We start from the raw sequence: 21,682 nt of genomic DNA, 5'->3' as shown, positions 1-21,682 counted from the left end.
TGGTCGAAAGTGTTCGGTTGTGGGTGAAGGAACCTGCTTTATCTCTTGTGTGGTAAAAGGACAAGGTCTGAAACAAGTGTCGCTGACACAAGTCCTTACGTTCCGGACATGAAGGCCAATTTGATATCCGTTGGCTGTCTGATAAAGAAAGGAGCTGAAGTGAATTTTTCTGCATCTGGATGTAAAATTTCACGCAATGGAAAAATAGCTGGGGAGGCGGTGCTGGTAGGTGGCATATATTTACTTAAGTTGATTGAAATGCCAACAGTTTCAGTAGTAAGGAGTCATAATCCGCAATATATCCATGAAATGGCATCGGAAATTGGGATATCGTGACCCGGATGTTATATTGCAAATGAAAAAGAATCAATTCGCAGATGGATTACGTATTCAACCGTGTGTTATTCGTGCGGTATTTGAATGCTGTCTCGAGGGGAAGATGGCAAGGCTTCCATTTCCCAAGCAAGCAGAAAAATAATCAGTTGAAGTGCTGGATCTCATCCATAGCGACGTTTGTGGGCCTATGAATGCACCAACTCCTGGTGGATGTCGTTATTTCGTAACGTTTATAGGCGACTTTAATAGCTATTGCTGGATATTTTTCCTTCGCAAGAAGTCCGAAGAAGTCCGAAGAAGTCGGCCACCGAAAATATTTCGTTCGGATCAAGGTGGGGACGTGCCGTTATTTCGTAACGTTTATAGGCGACTTTAGTAGCTATTGCTGGATATTTTTCCTTCGCAAGAAGTCCGATACTGAAGAATGTTTCAAACAATTCGTGCGGATGGCCAAAACACAATTTAGCAGGCCACCGAAAATATTTCGTTCGGATCAAGGTTGGGACGTGCCGTTATTTCGTAACGTTTATAGGCGACTTTAGTAGCTATTGCTGGATATTTTTCCTTCGCAAGAAGTCCGATACTGAAGAATGTTTCAAACAATTCGTGCGGATGGCCAAAACACAATTTAGCTGGCCACCGAAAATGTTTCGTTCGGATCAAGGAGGGGAGTATAGATCGAAATCCTTGCAATCCTTCTGTACACAGGAAGGAATTTTACAGCAGTACACTACGGCGTATACACCTCAACAAAATGGTGTTTCGGAACGAAAAAAGGCAGGTGGGTAATGTCAGAGACATAACTGGATGTTGTGAATACTAAAACAACTAGAATGTTCCTTAACACTTCCGAATATCAATTAGTTGATCAATTGTATGAATTATGCAAGTATTCCCCTTTTTTACTAAGTAGAAACGATGCACCTAAACTAAAGTTCAGATAAGTTACAATAAACATTCTGAAACACAAATATTATGAAATGACCAGTATAGCTCTTTATAATAAAATAATGATGGCTCTGAAAAGAACCTTTTATGAAGGCGTTCGTGTTGGAGAGTGATGAGTTAAATTCGAATTCCAATGCATGCCGCTGATTTCCGTCATCTATTTCCAGGCTGGCCTGTTGGCCGTGGGTGTGATACTGATTTCTAAATTGACGTTCCTAGCAAATGCGAGATCAATACATGTGCCTCCAAGGGTAGTAGTAGCTTGTGAAGGAACAGATTTCATATCCAACTTCATATAGTTTTTCAAGAAATCAATGAATTTAATATTATCTTATTTTGAGGCATCTATACTTAAATCCCCTACAACTATTATCAATTTTACATGAATATAAAGGTATTTGTAGGTTGTATCTGGCGAAATATATAGAACAACCAACAGTATTTTTATGCCATTTAGCTCATATGTCAACGGATTTGTCAGCCAACAACAAAAATTAGTCAATTGTTCACTAAGCTGTTCGAGTTTATGAACAGTAGCAATTCATGATACGTTAAATACAACAAAAAATATTTACGATCAAAAGATGCTTCATACTAAAGTATTCACGACAAAAATACAGACTTTTATTTATTTGGGGGAGCAGGGAAAAACCCGACGGAGATCAAATTTGGCAATCTCTCTCTCCAGCAGGCATAAAACCTCCTCATCCTTTGTATCAACAGATTACAATGATCCAACAAATACAATAAACTCAACACTAACAATTAAAACTAAACCTATATCAATCTGTATACGTGGCAACCCTGTTTCGCACGGCATATTTTCAAACGACACTCATACTAGTATAAAGATGTGTTCTTCATCAATACTTCATTTTTGCATTGCGGGAGTCGTAATTGCATGTGTTAGTGATGGTGCAAACTTTGTGTACTTCCATTTTGATGAATCTGATGCTTTTGGTACGAAAGAGAAAATTCAACTAATTCTTCATGATGACCTGTAGCACTGAAAAGCGCTTTGAATTTTCTCGACCAACAGGATCTGCATTTAGATCCGAGATAGTTCTTTGCGTGTACACTGATGACTTCAGCTGACAGTATTCCGGTGTCGTTTCGCTGTCTGGTCAACCCGATGTTACTCTCGTGTGTGTCTTGCTTCGACAACCGAAGAAACACATATTTTGTTTCTCTTCCTCAGAACGCGTTCTGAATGGCTGGTGCTGAAATGGATCAAATCAGACAGGTTTTCCAATAGTGTACTTGAGCTTGAGCTTGAGCGATCACCCCTGGTTGCTACTCCGTTACTGATCGGGATTAGCTGAAATTGTACAGGGAGTTTCTAGATGATCCGACCTGGGTAAATCATCCTTCAATGTTCATCTTCTGATAATCCCAGAATTCATTGATCAGTACCGTCGCCGGCCAGGCCCGAACGTAGATCGTCTAAGGAATGGGAAGGGATGTTAGTCCAACACTTGTTGTTACTAGAGGCCGTATATACTACTGCGCACTCAACAAGTGTCACGGGAGAAGGATATTTGTTAGTAAAAATTTCAGTATTGGTATTATTTGCGCGCGACTCAGTATGTTCCGGTTTCAAGATGCTCGGATGCACCACTAAACTCACTGACTTCCCGAGTGAACGTTTCAACAATATCCTATATTAAAGTCCCGGAAAGCCTTGATTCACAGCTCTTATTCTGAACTGAAGAAAAATTTGCAATACTATCGCGTAAAAAATAAAAACAAAATATTTGATTTATTGCATTGTTTATTTGTTTTTTTTTTTTTAGGAGGGAAAAGCCCGGTGGAGTTAGTTTCTGTCAAACTTGCTCTCCAACAGGCATACAACGTCCTCATCTTTAGCATCAACAGATTACAATCATCCAAATGATACATTCTAAACAGTTCTTATAAAATCATTTTAAATCACCAAATAAAGGTCAACAGATTTCACGCGCGTCTTGATTCTGTATTATTTTAAATATTTATTAAAATTATTAATTGGTTACATTGGTTGATCTGGGCAGCCGGCAGCCGAGAAAAATTATAATTTATTGTTTGAAATGATAATATCATGTGTTTTTTTACTATGTATTCAATATACCGATATATGTCATCTCTGTTATTAACTTTGTAATATCAACGGATTTGCGCAATAGTTGATTTTTATCATTCAATTAATAATCCTGAAAGACAATCAATAACATGGAAGAAGAAAACATTCCAAATAAAACTATTCTCCGAAGCTAGACGGAAATTGATAGGTTGAATGAGGAGATAATTTAGTAAAATAGAGTAATCAGAAGTGAAACATTGAAAATATCTGATAACTGAAAAGAAAAAGAAACTCCTGCAATTGTCGCCTTTTACGGCATGGAAGCAGGAACCCAGTGGATCTATTCTTGGTTCGTTTTTTTTCCGCCGGATTCCACACGGCATCTAGGCTGGTACTGTACGGAGAGAGCTAATAGGTACTATCAATCTCCTAGTGGACCCCAGCCCCTTCAAATCAGATAGGTTTTCCAATAGTGTACTATTGAAAAACTTTAATGTTGTTGCAATATACGTTGAAGTTGAAAAATTTCGAATCTATTAGTAGTTAATTTATATAAATCCTTCCACAGATCACTGAGCCATAGCAGCTTTCAAAATACGAGAAAGGCAAACAAGCGTCATGTGTTTTTCTCTTTGATACTCGTTGATGCCAAACATTTCAGAAAAGTTTAATTTTGAATTATTTGAGATTATGTCACATGACTGAAAATTTTATCATAAAATTGTGATCATATTTTCGGTGGCATGTAGCAAAAATGATGTTGATCCGTTCAGTACAACAAAAGATATTCACGTTAAAAAACTTATCTCTCTCTCAGGGGGTAAATTTTGAAAAAGCGCCCCATAGTAAAGTAAGTCGTATTCACGACAAAACAGGTCGCTCGTAGAGATGGGAAGATGCATGATTCTGGATGCTAGCATAAGTTATCGATACTGGGCAGAAGCAGTTAACACAGCTAACTATTTGCAAAACATACTGGCTACAAAGGTGAGGGATAAGACTCCGTTCGATATCCTCTTCGACAGAAAACCGGACTTGAGCATCTACACGTTTTCGGTTTGCAAACGTTTGTTTCAATATCATCGGAAAAACGAACGAAGTTGGAACCAAAAGCCGTTCGCATGACATTCATCGGGTACTCATCTCAACATAAAGGGTATCGCATAATTGATATGGACACGGATAAAGTCATCATAAGCAAAGACGTGCGTTTTGTAAAACAGAATAAGTTGGAAATTTTCTGTCCAACGAATCAAGTGCCGGAGGAAACAGATCGGATAATTGAGTTTCCAATGACATCAACTCCTATCGTAACAACAAACGAGGACGACAATGGAAGTATTCTGAGCGAATATGAAGATGCAGATGAAGAAGATTCCGAAGGATTTGAAGCAAGTTCGTTCTTTCGCGGGGATGATGAACAGGAGAAGCAAGTAAACGGTGAAATGCAACCAGATAATTTGCTACGTCATCAAGTCAATGGCCCTGTGAAAGAATTATCTGGTGAACCTCGTTCCTACAAGGAAGCTATTAGCGGACCCGAAAAAGAACAATGGATTCATGCAATGTCGGATGAATTAGAATCGCTGTAACAGAACCAGACCTGGGAAGAAACCGAATTACCGCCTGGAAAGAAACCTGTAGATTGTCGCTGGGTTTTCAAACGGAAATACGACGAAGATGGAATAGCGATCCGTTACAAAGCCCGTCTTGCTGCGCAAGGGTTTACCCAAGTCTACGTTTGCCTTCGACAATCAGCGAGAATGTGGAACAGAAAGATTAATTGCGTTTTGAATAAAATGGGATTTAAGCCGTCTGATGTTGACCCGTGTTTGTATGTGCGTAATCGTGGTGAGAAATCGTCATTTATTTTGTTGTATGTCGACGATATATTAGTCGCCAGTAAGAACCAAAAGGAATGCGATGATATTTTCAGATGTTTAGCAGCTGAATTGGAGCTTACTGAACTTGGAAATATTCAGCATTTAGTCGGAATACGAGTGGATAAGCAGAGAAACAGATATTGTTTGAGTCAGAAGGCGTATATTCAGAAACTGAATGATCGTTTCGGAATGCAGGATGCTAAGGCATCAAAGATCCCCATGAACACAGGCTACGTGCAGCAAAAGGAGGAGAGTGAGATGTTGGCTACAAATGAGAAGTTCCAAAGTCTCATCGGTGGTTTGCTTTACCTGGCTGTGCAAACTCAACCGGATATTGCTATCAGTACGTCTATTCTCAGAAGGAAGGTGAGTCAACCGACTGCTGCTGATTGGGTGAAAGCCAAGCGAGTGCTCCGCTATCTTGTTGGAACAAGTGATTTGAAATTGTTTGTTGTCGGAACAGGTGATCTCGAAGGCTTTGCAGACGCAGATTGGGCTGGAAACATTACCTACCGGAAATCCAATTCGGGGTTCTTGTTTCGACTCGGCGGTGGCACCATATCGTGGACTGCGAGGAAACAAATGTGTGTGGCACTTTCTTCCACGGAAGCGGAATACATCTCGTTATCGGAATGCTATCAGGAGTTGCAGTGGATACTTAAGCTCAAGAAGGACTTTGGCGAAGATGTGGAACAACCTGTAAGAATCTTCAAGGACAATCAAAGCTGCATAAAACTATTGAAGCAGGAAGGAGGAACTAAACGTTCGAAGCACGTAGACACTAGGTACCATTTTGTTCGCGATGTGTCTAAGCAGAATCAAATTAGCGTCGTCTAGTTTCCTTCTGAAAACATGTTAGCAGACTTACTGATAAAACCGCTGGCGTGGGTGAAACTGAAGACGTTGCGTGAACGCATCGGACTGCGAACGACTTGTTGAGGAGGAGTGTTGGTGCGTAAATTACAGTGTAACTGGCAACACGTATTCGCAGAATGACAACCACACAGTATGGTAACATTTGATAGTAAAACTAGCTGTATTTCCTCTAAAGTAATACACACACATGTATAACCTCCGACACAATAAACTTCATTACTCTTTATACTGTTAACCTGAAAAGACGTTTTTTTTATTTAACTCCGTCAAATTTACACATACATTTACATCTACATATGCACGCAAACATACTCACACACATACATACATACATACATACATGTACAAGCAAACATCGTATCATTGAGCTTGTCAACGTATAAACGTTTCTGTGTTTAAATTGAAATGAGTGTGTAAGAAGCGAAAACAGCAGTGATATCATCATGTCGTTTCCTTCTAAAGTTAAAGCACAGACTAACAGACAGGACACTCAAATTAAATTCTTCAATCATTTTAACGGTCATTTCGAATATTCCTTTAGTTGGGACAGTACACGCATATGTCATAATGTCGCCACATTACCCTATCAAAGACATCCTGTCTGTCATCTAGTTGTGTTTATTTTTTTCATTTACCAACAGAGTTGCCATTTATACAGAATTACCTGTAATGTATTGATTCGTATATGTCCATGCGAATTTCATGCAGTATACAGATTTAATACATTTTGCCAAAACTATATACATAATTGTGCTACTTCTCATCCTCCAACGCAATACAAAATCTAACCCGTTTTGTTACAATATTTACTTGCTTCTGGTCTACCGCCTCTTAATTTCGGATGAAAATTACCAACACAATGAAAAACAATCTAGATGAGCAACGTTGAGAAAAACAAATGGTTACCTTCCAACATCGCTAAAACAGTTAAATATATTATTAACGTAATCCAATAATTTATTGTGATGATTAACTGTGGTAAAAGTATGATTACTGTGGTAAAAGTATAAATTTAGGCGCTGCAGTGTATTTTTTTAATTCTGTTTAGTTTCACTTGTCTGAACACGTTCGTCGCAATATAAAAGGACGCCATCGGGAGTATTGAAAAATCAAATAATAAAATCGCTGTTAATGTTCATTGAATGTGTATCTAGTTTGATTAACATCACAGCTACAGTCCTCTTGACCCTTTACACCGGAGTTGGACGATAAAGCCTGGCACCAACAGAGCTACTGTTTCTATTCTAATAGATTCTGACTAGGGTTAATGTACCAATAATCATCTCATTAGTAGTGTCACCATGTTATTTTAGCGATTCCTCGGGTTTCAATTAATGCATTGTGATCAAATCGAATACAATATCTTTGCTTCGGATTTGTAAAGCACCACCACAGAAAAAGTGGTTCGAAAATTGTTCAATACTGTTGTTATAGCGACACAAAAATTGAAGCGAATGCTCCTAATTTCATCTTACTTTTGAAGTCAATCTATCGAACAGAGACAACAGATTTAACTCTAACTAATGGTTTTCGTATATGAGATGACTAATGGAGCTGAGATAAATGAGGGTACCGTTACCCTACTTTTATCCCTACTATTGGTCGATCGTTAGTCCTGAGCTTAAACGGTGGCCTTTGTTACCGTTTTTGCATTCTCTTTCACTTACACTTCACTCACATATCACTATCCATCGGGAGCCTAAAAAGAGGTCGAAATACGAAAGTTGGAATAACGAAAGGCCGCAATATATAAATTTTTCGCATTTCGCACATGCATTTTAGGAGCATTTACGCACCCATTCTACACCAGACGTAGCTTCTGGTATCACTGGTTGCTCAACTATAGTACTATTACATTTGGGAATCTAGGTTTATTTTATTTATGATTATATTACAATTACTATCCAGGGTTGATCAAGAAAATTTTCAACCCGGGAAGATCCTTGAACAAATTAGGAATCGAACCCATTTACTCGACCACTATCAGACAATAATTCACCAGGCCCAGGTAGAATTTAAGAAAACCATAATTACTTTTGGTGAGGAAAGGGTGCAAATCAGCTTTACAGCCTTGTCCAAAATGTATGCCCTCTCCGTTATTTCGTATCAGGCCGAATTAGCGCCATATAAACGGCTGTTTCATTATGAGGAAATTATGTTATTACCCAACAATTTTTATTATTCATTTATGCTGGTTTTCTACCTTTGGAAATAGTTTATATTCTGTTTTACCTTAATTCCAGTGATTAAATTCAACTGTCTTTTGTTGTCATTCTACTTTTTCCACTCCGTACTTTTGCTGACATGTTACTTTGTTTCCTTAAATGTAGCAGTTAGTTGTATGCAGTGGTGTTTCTTACCAATATTCCATTTCGTGTCTTAGATAGTATTAATTAAATTATTTTTTAATTTTTCAGCTCCACATCCATAATATTTGCGTACTGAATTTCTTATTCCTCATCCAGTCATCCATTTCCACAAAACAAGGATTAGTGTTTTTTTAATGACATCTTTGTGAGGCCGCTCATCATGGTTTGACGGATAAGAACTGAGGACATCGTTTTTATTTAAATTATATTAACACTTGGGTTTTATTAGTATTACTACAGCATGCTCCCTTTTCGTTATCTTCGGTTAATCCTTGACATATTTACCATCCGCTCAGGCACTTTTGAATATCTGGTGACTCACAATCGAATTGTATCACGACCAATTTGATACAACGCACCCAAAGCCACGGTGTAATATATATTGTACACACAGCCATATACACATGCATACATACCTACATGTATTACACAAGTAAGCATCATAACATTGAGTTACTATTTCTATTCTAATAGATTCTAACTGAAATTAGTGTGCCAATAGTCATCTCATTAGTAAAGTCACCATGTTATTTTACCGATTACTCGACTTTCAATAAATGAATTGGGACAAAATCGAATACAACATCTTTGCCTCGTCTCTAAGAAGCAGTAGCGCATTAAACTATTTCGGAAATGGTTCAATACTGCTGTTTTAGCGACACAAAATGCAACAAGTTTCACGTTACTCTTGAAGTTGGTCTATCAAACAGAGATAGAAGATCTCACTCTAACTAATGGTTTTCGTATATGAAATGACTAATGGATTTCAGATGAATGGGGGTTCCGTTACCCAATTTCTATCTCTTCTATTGGTCGATCGTTAGTCCTGAGCAGTGCGGTAAAATTTCATTTTCAATCGAATAATATAAGAAGAAAATGAAATTTATGGCCGCTGACCGTCAGCGTATCCCTACTAATTCATTTGACTTTTGCTGCCATTTTCAATTGAAGCTCCCAGAATTCATCGTCAATTGAATAATCGTACCCAGTCATTTGAAGATTTGCTTGCTCAGTTTCAAGTGCCAAGTAGTAGAGATACTTCATTGTCTTCGCTCTTGGTAGTAAGCAGATTCGAACGAATAGAATTATAAATGGAGTAAAGTATTAAAAATGAAAACTGAAGGAGGAAACAATTAATTTATGTATATTCTGAGATTGATATTTCAGCTATCTGATTAGTCTTTCATCTATTATCTTGAACCAACTCGAATGTTTACATGAACCTCGTTGGAAGGCCGCTCTCAGACTATTGAAAGATATATTTTGTTACTTCAAGAGATCAACTGACGGTGGTTAAACTCAGCCTCGATTGAAGAGAAACGAGTGATGAACTGAATGCTGCTCGTTCGGGCCGTCAGCAAAAATTGTGTGTGTCAGAGAGTGAAGTTTACTTCAGTGGAGAGATCGTCAATGTGTTCCACATTCAGTTTCAATTGAATTGAATGAAATTTAACTGCACTGGTCCTGAGCTGAAACGGTTATTACCGTTCTTGCATGCACTTATTCTTACATTTCACTCACACATCATCTCACCCATCAGGTCCCAAACGACACACCCTCACAATATAAACTGTATGAACATCGTTTGACAGCTATCAGTGGTTTGCTCATTGGTTCAGTACTTATTATTTCATTCTATTCTACAATATTCTATCTCATTCCACAGTATTCCATGGTACACAAACCACCAATAAACATCAAAGATGGACTCAATTTACCGTTCATTTATTGTCATCGTGTGTGTGGATACGTTCACTCCACTTAATTTCCGCTCCACGCTGGACAACTCATTTATTTTATCTATATCAACTCTAAAATACTTCTAACAAAAAAATCCATCATCATCATACAGATCATAATAACTTCTAACATCTAAAAAAATACTGATAAGTCAAAATACATTCTTCTTCATTTCACTTAATTTTAAAGAAATCAAATTATGATAAATATTTTTAAATCTGTTCATAAGACAGATTTTACATGTGAAATACATATATATTACTTATATTACATTTTGTTGAGGTTTACACCCCTGTCCAAAATGTATTGTCCTCCCCGTTAATTTGTATCAGACCGAATTAGACCATGCGCGCCATATAAACGTCTATTCCAAAATGGGGAAATTATATTATTACCCAACAGTTTCTATCATTTATTTCTGTTGGGTTTCTTTCCTTTGGTCATAGTTTATATTCTGTTTTACCTTAATTCCAGTGGTTCTATTCAACTGTGTTTCGTAAGTGTCTTTTGTTTTATTCTCCTTTTCCACTCACATGTCATGCTGTTTCCTTAAATGTAATAGCTGGTTGTATGCAGTGGTGTTTATGTTCTTACCAATATTCCTTTCAATTTTTTTTCCGCTTCACATCCTGCGGGTTCAGTATTTTGTCGTGTTTCTTGTTCTTGTTGTTTTTAGTTCGTGAATTTGTTGTTCCTCATCCAGTCATTCGTTTACAAAAAAAAAGGTTTAGTGTTTTTTGATCTCATCATGGTTTGACGGATAAGAACTGAGGACATCGTTTTTATTTAAATGATATTAACACTTGGGTTTTATTAGTATTGCTACAGCATGTTCACATTTCGTTATCTTCGGTTGATCCTTGACAGTATTACCATCCGCTCAGGCACTTTTGAACATCTGGTGTACACTGACTCACAATCGAAATTTATCACGACCAAATTGTTACAACGCACCCGGGCACGGTATAATGTATATTGTACACACAAAAACACTTACATACACACAGGCACAAACGCAAACACACATGCATACATACCTACATGTATTCCACAAGAAAGCATCACAACATTGAGTTACTATTTGTATTCTAATACATTCTAACTAAAATTAGTGTGCCAATAGTCATCTCATTAGTAGAGTCACCATGTTTTTGTACCGATTACTCGACTTTCAATAAATGAAGCGATAACATCGAATACAAAATCTTTGCCTCATCTCTAAGAAGCAATAGCGCATAAAAGTAGTTCGGAAATGGTTCAATACATGGTTACAATGGTTTTAGCGACGCAAAATGCTAGAAATTTCATGTTACTCTTGAAGTTAATCTATCAAACAGAAATAACAGATCTCACTCTAACTAATGGGTTTCGTACATGAAATGACTAATGGATTTGAGATGAATAGGGGTACCGTCACCCAATTTCTATCTCTTCTAATGGTCGATCGTTAGTCCTGAGCTGAAACGGTGGCCTTTATTACCGTTCTTGCATGTACTTACTCTTACATTTCATTCACACATCATCTCACCCATAAGGTCCCAAACGACACATCCTCACAATATAAACTGGATAAACATCGTTTGACAGCTATCAGTGGTTTGCTCATTGGTTCGGTCATTATTATTTTATTCTATTCTACAATATTATATTTCATTCCACAGTATTCCATGGTACACAAACCAACAATAAACGTGAAAGATGGAGTCGATTTACCGTTCATTTATTGTTATCGTGTGAAACCCAATTGGGATACGTTTACTCTACTTAATTTTCACTTCACACTGGTAATAAGGGCCGGTAGTATGAAAATAAAACATAAAAATAGCTATGGAGCCCTACCGGCCTCTCCAACCCCGAATGTTGGAGCCTAATGCAATCATCTTTTTCAAGTCGTTCCATATCTTATTTATTTAATTCAATAACGAAGCTAAAAACTGTAACACATATCTTTATCAAATTGTAACGCTAATTGATTGTATGTGATGATGTTTGCTCCCACCAACCAATGGAAGGGCGTTTTTATTTAAATGATATAGGGACTTTAAATGATCAGGCGCTTTTGAACATCTGGTGTACACTAACTCATAATCGAAATGTATCACGACCAATTTATTACAACGCACCCAATAGCACGGTATAATGAATAGTGTACATACAAAAACACATTCATACGCACATAGGCACATACACACATATACACAAGCATACATACCTACATATATACCACAAGCAAGCATCATAACTAAAATTAGTGTGCCAATAGTCATCTCATTAGTAGGGTCACCATGTTCTTTTACCGATTACTTGTCTTTCAATAAATATTTGGTTCAATACTGCTGTTTTAGCGACGCAAAATGCTACAAGTTTCATGTTACTCTTGAAGTTCGCTAATTGATTGTTTAACAGATCGGCTGAAAAGTTCGTATCGTTTCTATGAGAGGGCGCCACTAGAATTAAATCCTTATAGTTTCCTTATATTACATTTTGGTGGGGATAGGGTTCCAATCAGCTTTTTACAGCCCTGTCCAAAATGTATTGCCCTCCCCGTTAATTTGTATCAGGCCGAATTAGCGCATGCGCGCCATATAAACGCCTCTTTCAATATGAGGAAATTATATTATTACCCAACAGTTTCTATTATTTATTCATGTTGGTTTTCTTATTTTTGGTCATAGTTTATATTCTGTTTTACCTTAATTCCAGTGTTCTATTCAATTGTGTTTCGTAAGTGTCTTTTGTTGTCCTTCTATTTTATTTCCATTCCGTACTTTTGCTGATGTTATTTTATTCCCTGAAATGTAAAAGTTAGTTGTATGCAATGGTCTTTTTATTCTTACCGATGTTCCATTTTGTATCTAAGATTTCCTAAGAGTGTTAATTAAATTATTTTCCAATTTTTCAGCTCCACATTTATCACATTTGTTCCTGCTTTTCTTGAGTATCTTATTCTTTATTCCGAATTTCTTGGTTATGCTCAGTCATCCATTTCCAAAAAAAAAGAGAGACAAAAAAGGATTAGTGTTTTTTAATGACATCTTTGTACGGCCGGTCATGATGGTCATGAACACATACATACACACACAGTCACACACATACACACATGCATACATACCCACATGTATTCCATACGCAAGCATTACAACATTGAGTTACTATTTCTACTCTGATAGATCCTAACTAAAACTAGTGTGCCAATAGTCATCTCATTAGTAGAGTCACCATGTTATTTTAGCGATCACTCGACTTTTAATAATTGATTTGTGATAAATACAAAGTCTTTGCATCGTCTCTAAGAAGCATTAACGCATAGCAGTAGTTCGGAAGTGGTTCAATACTGCTGTTTTAGCGAAGCAAAATGCTCCAAATTTCATGTTACTTCTGAAATTAATCTATCAAACAGAGATAACAGAGCTCACTATAACTAATGGTTCTCGTATATGAAATGACTAATGGATTTGAGATGAATGGAGGTACCGTTACCCAATTTCTATCTCTTCTAATGATCGATCGTTAGTCCTGAGCTGAAACGGTGGCCTTTATTACCATTCTTGCATGCACTTACTCTTACATTTCACTCACACATCATCTCACCCATCAGGTCCCAAACGATACATCCTCACAATACAAACTGGATAAACATCGTTTGACAGCTATCAGTGGTTTGCCCATTGGTTAAGTCATTATTATTCCGTTCTATTTTACAATATTCTATCTCATACCACAGTAATCCATTGTACACAAACCACCAATAAACGTCAAATATGGACTCAATTCACCGTTCACCTGTTGTCATCGTGTGAAACCCAATTGGGATACGTTCACTCCACTTAACTTCTACTTCTATAACACTGGTTATAGGAGCCGGTAGTATGAAAATAAAACATAAAAAGAGCTCAGTTAAGCCCTACCGGCCTCTCCAATCCCGGATGTTGGAGCGTAATGCAATCAACATTTCACTCACAATCGAAAGGTATCATAATATACGGTTTGATACAACGCATACATACATACATGTATAAATATATACAGGCACCAAGGCATACTGACGTACACACATATATACATACATATACACACATGTGTACATACATATACATATTTACAAATATGTATTTCACACGCAAATATTGTAACATTGATTAAATAGTAAATTCTAATAGATAATAATTCTAATAGATAAATTCGAATAGATTTTAACTAAATTCATTGTGCCAATAGTCATTTCATTAATAGAGTCACCATTTTATTCTACCGATTACTCGACTTTCAATAAATGAATTGTGATGAAATCAAATACAAAATCTTTGCTTCATCTCTGATAAGCAATACCGCATAAAAGTAGTTCAGAAAATGTACGATATCGCTGTTATAGCGACGCGAAATACTCCTAACCTCATCTCACTCTCGAAGTCAATCTATCGAACAGAAACAACAGATCTCGCTCTAACCAATGGTTTTCATATATGAAATGACTAATGGATTTGAGATGAATAGGGGTGCCGTCACCCATTTTCTATCTCTTTTATTGGTCGATCGTTAGTCCTGAGCTGAAACGGTGGCCTTTATTACCGTTCTTGCATTCCACTTCACTTATACTTCACTCACATCACCTCATCCATTAGATCCCACACGAGCACGACACAACCTCACAGAATAAACGTCAAAGATGAACTTAATTCACCATTCAACTATTCCGTTATCGTGTGAAACCTGAGTGGGGTACGTTCATCTCGCTTAATTTCCACTTCACATCGGTAATAAGGGCCGGTAGTATGAAAATGAAACATAAAAAAGAGCTCAGTTAAGCCCTACCGGCCTCTCCAACCCCGGATGTTGGAGCGTATTGCAATCAACATCTTATTCAAATCGTTTCATGCCTCACTCAATAAACTCAATAATTAAACTAAAAGTTATAACACATATTTATATTAAATTGTAACAATAATTAATCGTATCTGATGATGTTTGCAATACCGTCAAGCCCATCAATCACGGAGGGAGGGCGCCACTAGAATTAAATCCATACCATTTTCAGTTAGTACCAACCTTCAAAAGATACGTGTATAAATTTGACAGCTGTCTGATTATTAGTTTGTGAGATATTGCATTTTGAGTGAAGCTACTTTTGTTATTGTGAAAAAATGGAAAAAAAGGAATTTCGTGTGTTGATGAAACACTACTTTTTGGTGAAAAAAAAGTGCCGCCGATACCAAAAAATGGCTTGATGAGTGTTATCCAGACTCTGCACCGGGCGAAACAACAATTCGTAAGTGGTTTGTAAAATTTCGTACTGGTCATATGAGCACCGAAGACGATGAACGCAGTGGACGTCCAAAAGAGGCTGTTAACGATGAAAAAGTGAAAAAAAAATCCACAAAATGATTTTCAATGACCGTAAAGTGAAGTTGATCGAGATAGCTGACACCCTAAAGATATATATTCTCCAGATTTGGCTCCCAGTGACTTTTTCCTGTTCTCAGACCTCAAGAGAATGCTCGCTGGTAAAAAATTTAGAAGCAATGAAGAGGTAATCGCTGAAACTGAGGCCTATTTTGAGGCAAAGGACAAATCGTACTACAAAAATGGTATCGAAAAGTTGGAAGATCGCTATAATCGCTGTATCGCCTCTGATGGCAATTATGTTGAACAATAAAAACGAATTTTGGCAAAAAAAATGTGTGTTTCTATTAAACGATACGAAGTTTTCAGCCGAACTGTTATGATGATATACAAGCCCACCAACCTATGGGAGGAATAATTGTTTGAACTCATTTAGAGTTGTAGCACGTTAAATCTGTCTGGGCATCGAATTAAAAAAAAAATCCTTTGTACAGTAGCGAATTCTGTGATCGTCCTAATAGGAAGTTTGGTGTTCTTACATCTGATGCATTTCTGGTATTATATTTATGTAAATCACTTTCTCTCTCAACTCGATCACACAAATATCGACGCAGCATACCATTTATTAATTTAAAAATAAACACCATTTTAAATAATAAATTCTTTGTTTGACCGAAAGCCATTGTAATGCACTCAGCAGAAAAGTAGAGGAAGTGTGTCTATTACATTTAAGCAAAGACATCATATTAACAAGATATCCAGCTCTCACATTTCCCGAACAAATCATTGACAACAACATTTTTTGCGAGAATGGCGCCCTCAGGCGAGTTTGCATCGAATCTCGTACACAGAAGATAGGGAAGAGAAATGTCAAATTCGTGCGCGCCAAAATAGCAGCACCCATACAATTGACATGATTTGTTGAATGTGACACCGTGCGATGGCGTTGCTGAACTGAAGATTGATTTCGCTCCAAGCTGACAGGGTCTGATTTAAGTATTAATCGCATGACTTTATTTTGCAATCGCTGTAATTACATGATTTGGGTACTATTAGCAAGAAACAAAATGGATAGACAGAAGTCAATGTGTGGTGAAATGATTGATTTATACTGAAGCAGTTTACTTTGGATCGTTAAGTCATTTTTCAAACGACACAATACTCCGTACTTTTTGGAAATCTTCCTGATTACGTTATTAATGTGAAATTTGAATGTTAACTTTTCATCAATTTCGACTCCAAGATACTTCATCTCTCTAACGCGATCAATAATCTCACCATCAATTTCAACGTTATGCATTTGTATGCTACTCAATGCCAAAGCGTTGTAGAGTTTGTAACAATAATGGTCTTGAGATTGTTTTAAAACCGCGCTTTAAATTCAAGAGCTCTGCAAGAATAGTTTCTTTAACTTCGATTCTCTCTTTCCATTTTGCTAATACCAGATTCAAAGCGGTTTCGCAAGAGTGTCCTTTTCGCACAGCCTACTATGTAAATGCACACATGTGGTCTTGATAACATTTGAATTCAAACGATAATGTAGACTATTGAAACGATGAAAACGAATATTCATGAGATTGACCGACCTGTGTACGGTTAGCTTCGAAGAAAGTTCGATATCCAGAATGATCTACACATAACGTTAAAATTTTTTTATCCCAAAAAATGAAGCCTATGGGTTTCAAAACTGCATAGGCATTGGTAAATTATTTTGGTAAATTGGTACTGCATAGGCATGGGAAATTTCTTTTTTTTGGCATTAAAAATGCCTTACTCTTCACTATATGGGGCCGGGTGTCAATTAAAAGTTTCAAAAATAGTCGCGTAACCTTTTTGTGTCATAATTTTGAACGTTAATAACTCGGTCATTTGTTGATGGATTGTTATAATTTAACAACCAATCGATTCGAAAACTTTTAACTTAAACATGTATGACGACGTCGTTTCAGTATTTCAATAGTATACTATTGAAAAAATGGTTGGAATAGACCTATGTTTTCATCCACCAATCCCTGTTGTACAAAATGACGTCAACTTTTTGTTCGGCATAGGAGGCTTTGCGTCATGCATAAAAAACACCGTATCGTTATGCGTAGTATGAAAAGAAATCTATAAATATAGGCTGCACAATATTTCTTTGCCTAGTTGCTGTTTGACTGTGAATGAAACAAGTAGCTTGTCCAGTGAGCTGATGACTGTATATGCGTTCAATTGCTGGATTGTCGCTTTTGCATTATGTATTGGTGAAATTTCCTGCTGTCTGCGTAACACCGTGTTCGCTTGAGTATCTTATATATCATCTAGCTATTGAAGAACCGAATCAGCATGGTTACCAATTCTTTTGAAATATCCCATGCATTTAGCAAATTTTTGGTCGATTATGCCATTAAAAATGCCTTACACTTCGCTTCCCGAGGCTGGGTGTCAGTTTAAAACATGCAAGACTAATCGCGTAACATTTTTCTGTCATAATTTTGAACGCTTATAACTCAATCATTTGTTGATGGATTTATATAACTCAACAAACAATCGATTCGGAAACATTTAACTTAAACTTATGAGACAGCGTTATTTAAATATTTCAATTGCATACCATTGAAAAATTGGTTTGAATTGAGTATTTTATTTTGGTTCTCTGGTAACTATCAGGCCAATTTAGAATTATCGACGATAGATTTTTCGGATCTAATTTGCAGCACTTGTTCCTCGATGATTTGTTAATGGATTTTCCTAATTTAAATGATTCCGAAGCTTCAATATTGTAAGATTAAAAATGTTTTAATTTGTCAACGGATCGGTTCGCATACTTAAATCTCCATTCCCATACGAACAAAACGTGACAATGTGACTGAACAAGTTGTTGTCCCACCAGGAATTAAACGCTTCAAAAGATTCAAAATTAAATTCTGAAACATATTTAAAAGCGATCTCCTCGGTTTAGTAGTATAAATGAGTTCCACAGGCTATAATAATTATACAGTACAATTAGATGCAATATCATATAGTATCAAAGATAAACTCAAGGTAAGTTTACCTGCGATTTTACATGTATCGTTTGAATAGGAACCCTCGTAGAATTTGGTTAACCGCCAGTGTCAGTTCAATTATTATTTCCTTCAAAACAATAAGCGTCTGATGGCTACACGCGTTGTAACTATGACAATGTTCATTCGTGTGTAAATAACATCAAGTTACAATATGAACAAAATTTCGGAATTTTGTTGCGTATCCATTCCGTATATTCCTAATATGCCAAAGCAAAAATCAATGTAAGTAACTAAATATTTTATGCGGACTGTTTCACATGTTTTCTTCCTCGTATTGTTGCCATATTATTTACCGACACTTTCCGAAGATTATCGACGATTTTGAAGGATTAATAAAATTACACCATTACTGAGATTACTGGTACAACATTCTCTTGGATCGATTAACTGTTTATAAAATTAATAAGTCCACCCAGAAAAGGACCATTATTAGGTAAAAACTGGGGGTAAATAAACAATATAAATCGAATCAAATTAATAAGTTTGTACGTTTCTCGAAAATTATCATCAGAAAATAAAATAGTTTCATTTGTTCAGGTTTAAATCTTTAGGTTGTTTGTATCTAAAATTGAGCTTTCAAGTAACTTTGAAGTGTAGTGAAGTTTAGTGTATCATCATCAATATCATCTTTATTTTGTATTTATTATGAAGACCCTAGAAAAGTTTCATTTTTAATGTTATTGTGCTCGGTCGTGTCTTGAATACAAACCTCTAATTTTTTCAATAGCATGTGGTAATCGATGTTATTAGGTTGTGGTCCGGAAAAAGATCCGCGGAATAGATTTTTATTCATTTTGCAAAGTATATTGGTTGATCAGAGTGATTGTAACTCCGAATTTTAGAATACTATATACTAGTGCGATATGAACATTCTGGAGAAAACACACATCGTTATAGTCTTTAAAGTTGCATTTGATGAGTCCCAAAAATGCATAAGCATTCGCAGTAACAAACCTAAACTGAAGTTCCTTCTTTAGAACCCAACAATCCACAAGGCTTGTGATGATGTGATATATTCTGCATTACTTCAAATGATGACTGTCCACTACATAAACCATTCACGACTAGCATGAGAAGGAGCGGTTCTAAGTGGCTTTCTTGTTTTGACTTGTGAAGGACAGAAAGAGTTTCCTTAACGTAGATCAAAACTATTCCAATTTGTAGGTCATATTGGTTACTTGGACGGTTCAGGTTCACGAAATACTAACCAAAAATACAAAATAAGTCCTCTCTTGTATACAGGCACATTGTTTAAAAGCGAATTTTTTGGCCTTCAATTGCTTCAGAAATGCACTCTAATACTTACTGTCGACCTCTATCCCACAAAAACTATACTATGACAATCCTAAAGAACCGACTTCATGATCTCAGTTTCCGTGACCACTTCGTCCTAATCAGTTTCCGTGACCACTTCGTAGCACTCGTACCAACTCGTGGATCCTGGTTTCGTCAACAGTTACCAACCGTCCAACCGAATTAGCATAAGCATCAGCATCAGCCTCGCCAAATATACTTCCGATGATAGCTCGCGTTCATCTTTATACTTAAAAAAAGCATGTGCGGCTCCATCTTTGTGCGGGAGAACATCTATATATATATATATATATATATATATATATATATATATATATATATATATATATATATATATATATATATATATATATATATATATATATATATATATATATATATATATATATATATATATATATATATATATATATATATATATATATATATATATATATATATATATATATATATATATATATATATATATATATATATATATATATATATATATATATATATATATATATATATATATATATATATATATATATATATATATATATATATATATATATATATATATATATATATATTGATTTGATATATATCGTTAGTGGCCAGGGCTTTCTAACGGTTTGTTTGATTTTGAAAAACAGCTGATATTTCGACGAACATTAGAAAAGTTCCCAAGGGCAAATGACAATTTCATTTTGTTTACTTTCTCTTAATTGTTCATCGATACTACTTGGAACGACAGTGTACATTTTCATACATTTGGTAGGATGCAAAAGTGTTACAGGCAAGGACAGAATACGATTTCAAAGAATACATATATGGAGTTTTTTATAAATTGAATATATATATATATATATATATATATATATATATATATATATATATATATATATATATATATATATATATATATATATATATATATATATATATATATATATATATATATATTCCATATATATTTTAAAAATACTGATTTGTTGAACAATTGTCAAATACAATCATACCTAGATACTACAATAAAATAAAACTATGTAGTTTGTTAGTCGGACAAAATTACCTGTCATTTATATAAACCGCATCTGATAGATAAATGTTGATATCTGTTCACAGCATCTACTGTTTCATTACCACTTAAAAAATGTTACTGGCATTGCATAAATGAACAAGCACTATATTGAGCTAGCATTAATACAACTTGTTCGAATAGCTATAATTGTCAGCCATGTTTTTATTTGTGAACAGTGATTGAAGAATCATGTTTACACACCATGCTAATTCTGTTTTGCCAAATATAACGTTGTCTACGGAATGGCACCTTATTAGAAATGTTCACTAAATATCGCACAAATTAATTCTATTCAATATACATAACTTCTTCCTATGTTTAATTGATTAATCTGGAGTAGGGCTAAAAGCGTTAAAAGTAAGTACATTGTTTGTCACTACCAGAGATGCCAGATATTTTCATAGAAAATCTGTATTGCTTTGTATAAAAAAGCTGTATTAATCTGTATTCACTAAAAAAAAGAAATTCTTACAACAAAATGACTCTAAAAGATGTTATTCCAATAGATTGTGCTTGTAGGATGGTAGATTCAATCAGTCATTGCCGCGCTCACAAGAATATACAACGACCAAATTTCATAGTTTTTTTTATATATTTTATCCACAACAATTGAATTGTAATTCCATATATTTATCTAGTTTGAAAATGTAGACTTCATAATTTGACATGGAATTTCAACGCCCAAAATGCAACGTCAAGTCGGG

The 21,682-nt window shown here is 35.7% G+C and overlaps 1 protein-coding gene across 1 annotated transcript in view; it reads right to left on the bottom strand.

The window, feature by feature from the left end:
* Window positions 1-21,357, bottom strand: part of LOC131438106 (plexin-B) — a 438,124-nt gene extending 416,767 nt beyond the window's left edge. The window contains exon 1 of the mRNA XM_058607913.1: window positions 20,970-21,357. The gene's annotated coding sequence lies outside the window, so the exon portion shown is untranslated. The remainder of the gene's footprint in view (window positions 1-20,969) is intronic.
* Between the last annotated feature and the right edge of the window lie 325 nt (window positions 21,358-21,682).

This window comes from Malaya genurostris, chromosome 3, assembly GCF_030247185.1.
Source record: "Malaya genurostris strain Urasoe2022 chromosome 3, Malgen_1.1, whole genome shotgun sequence".
NCBI classification, from domain to species: Eukaryota; Metazoa; Arthropoda; class Insecta; order Diptera; family Culicidae; genus Malaya; species Malaya genurostris.
The sequence above is the reverse complement of the archived record's forward strand: the minus strand, read 5'-3'. Positions and strand labels throughout refer to the sequence as shown.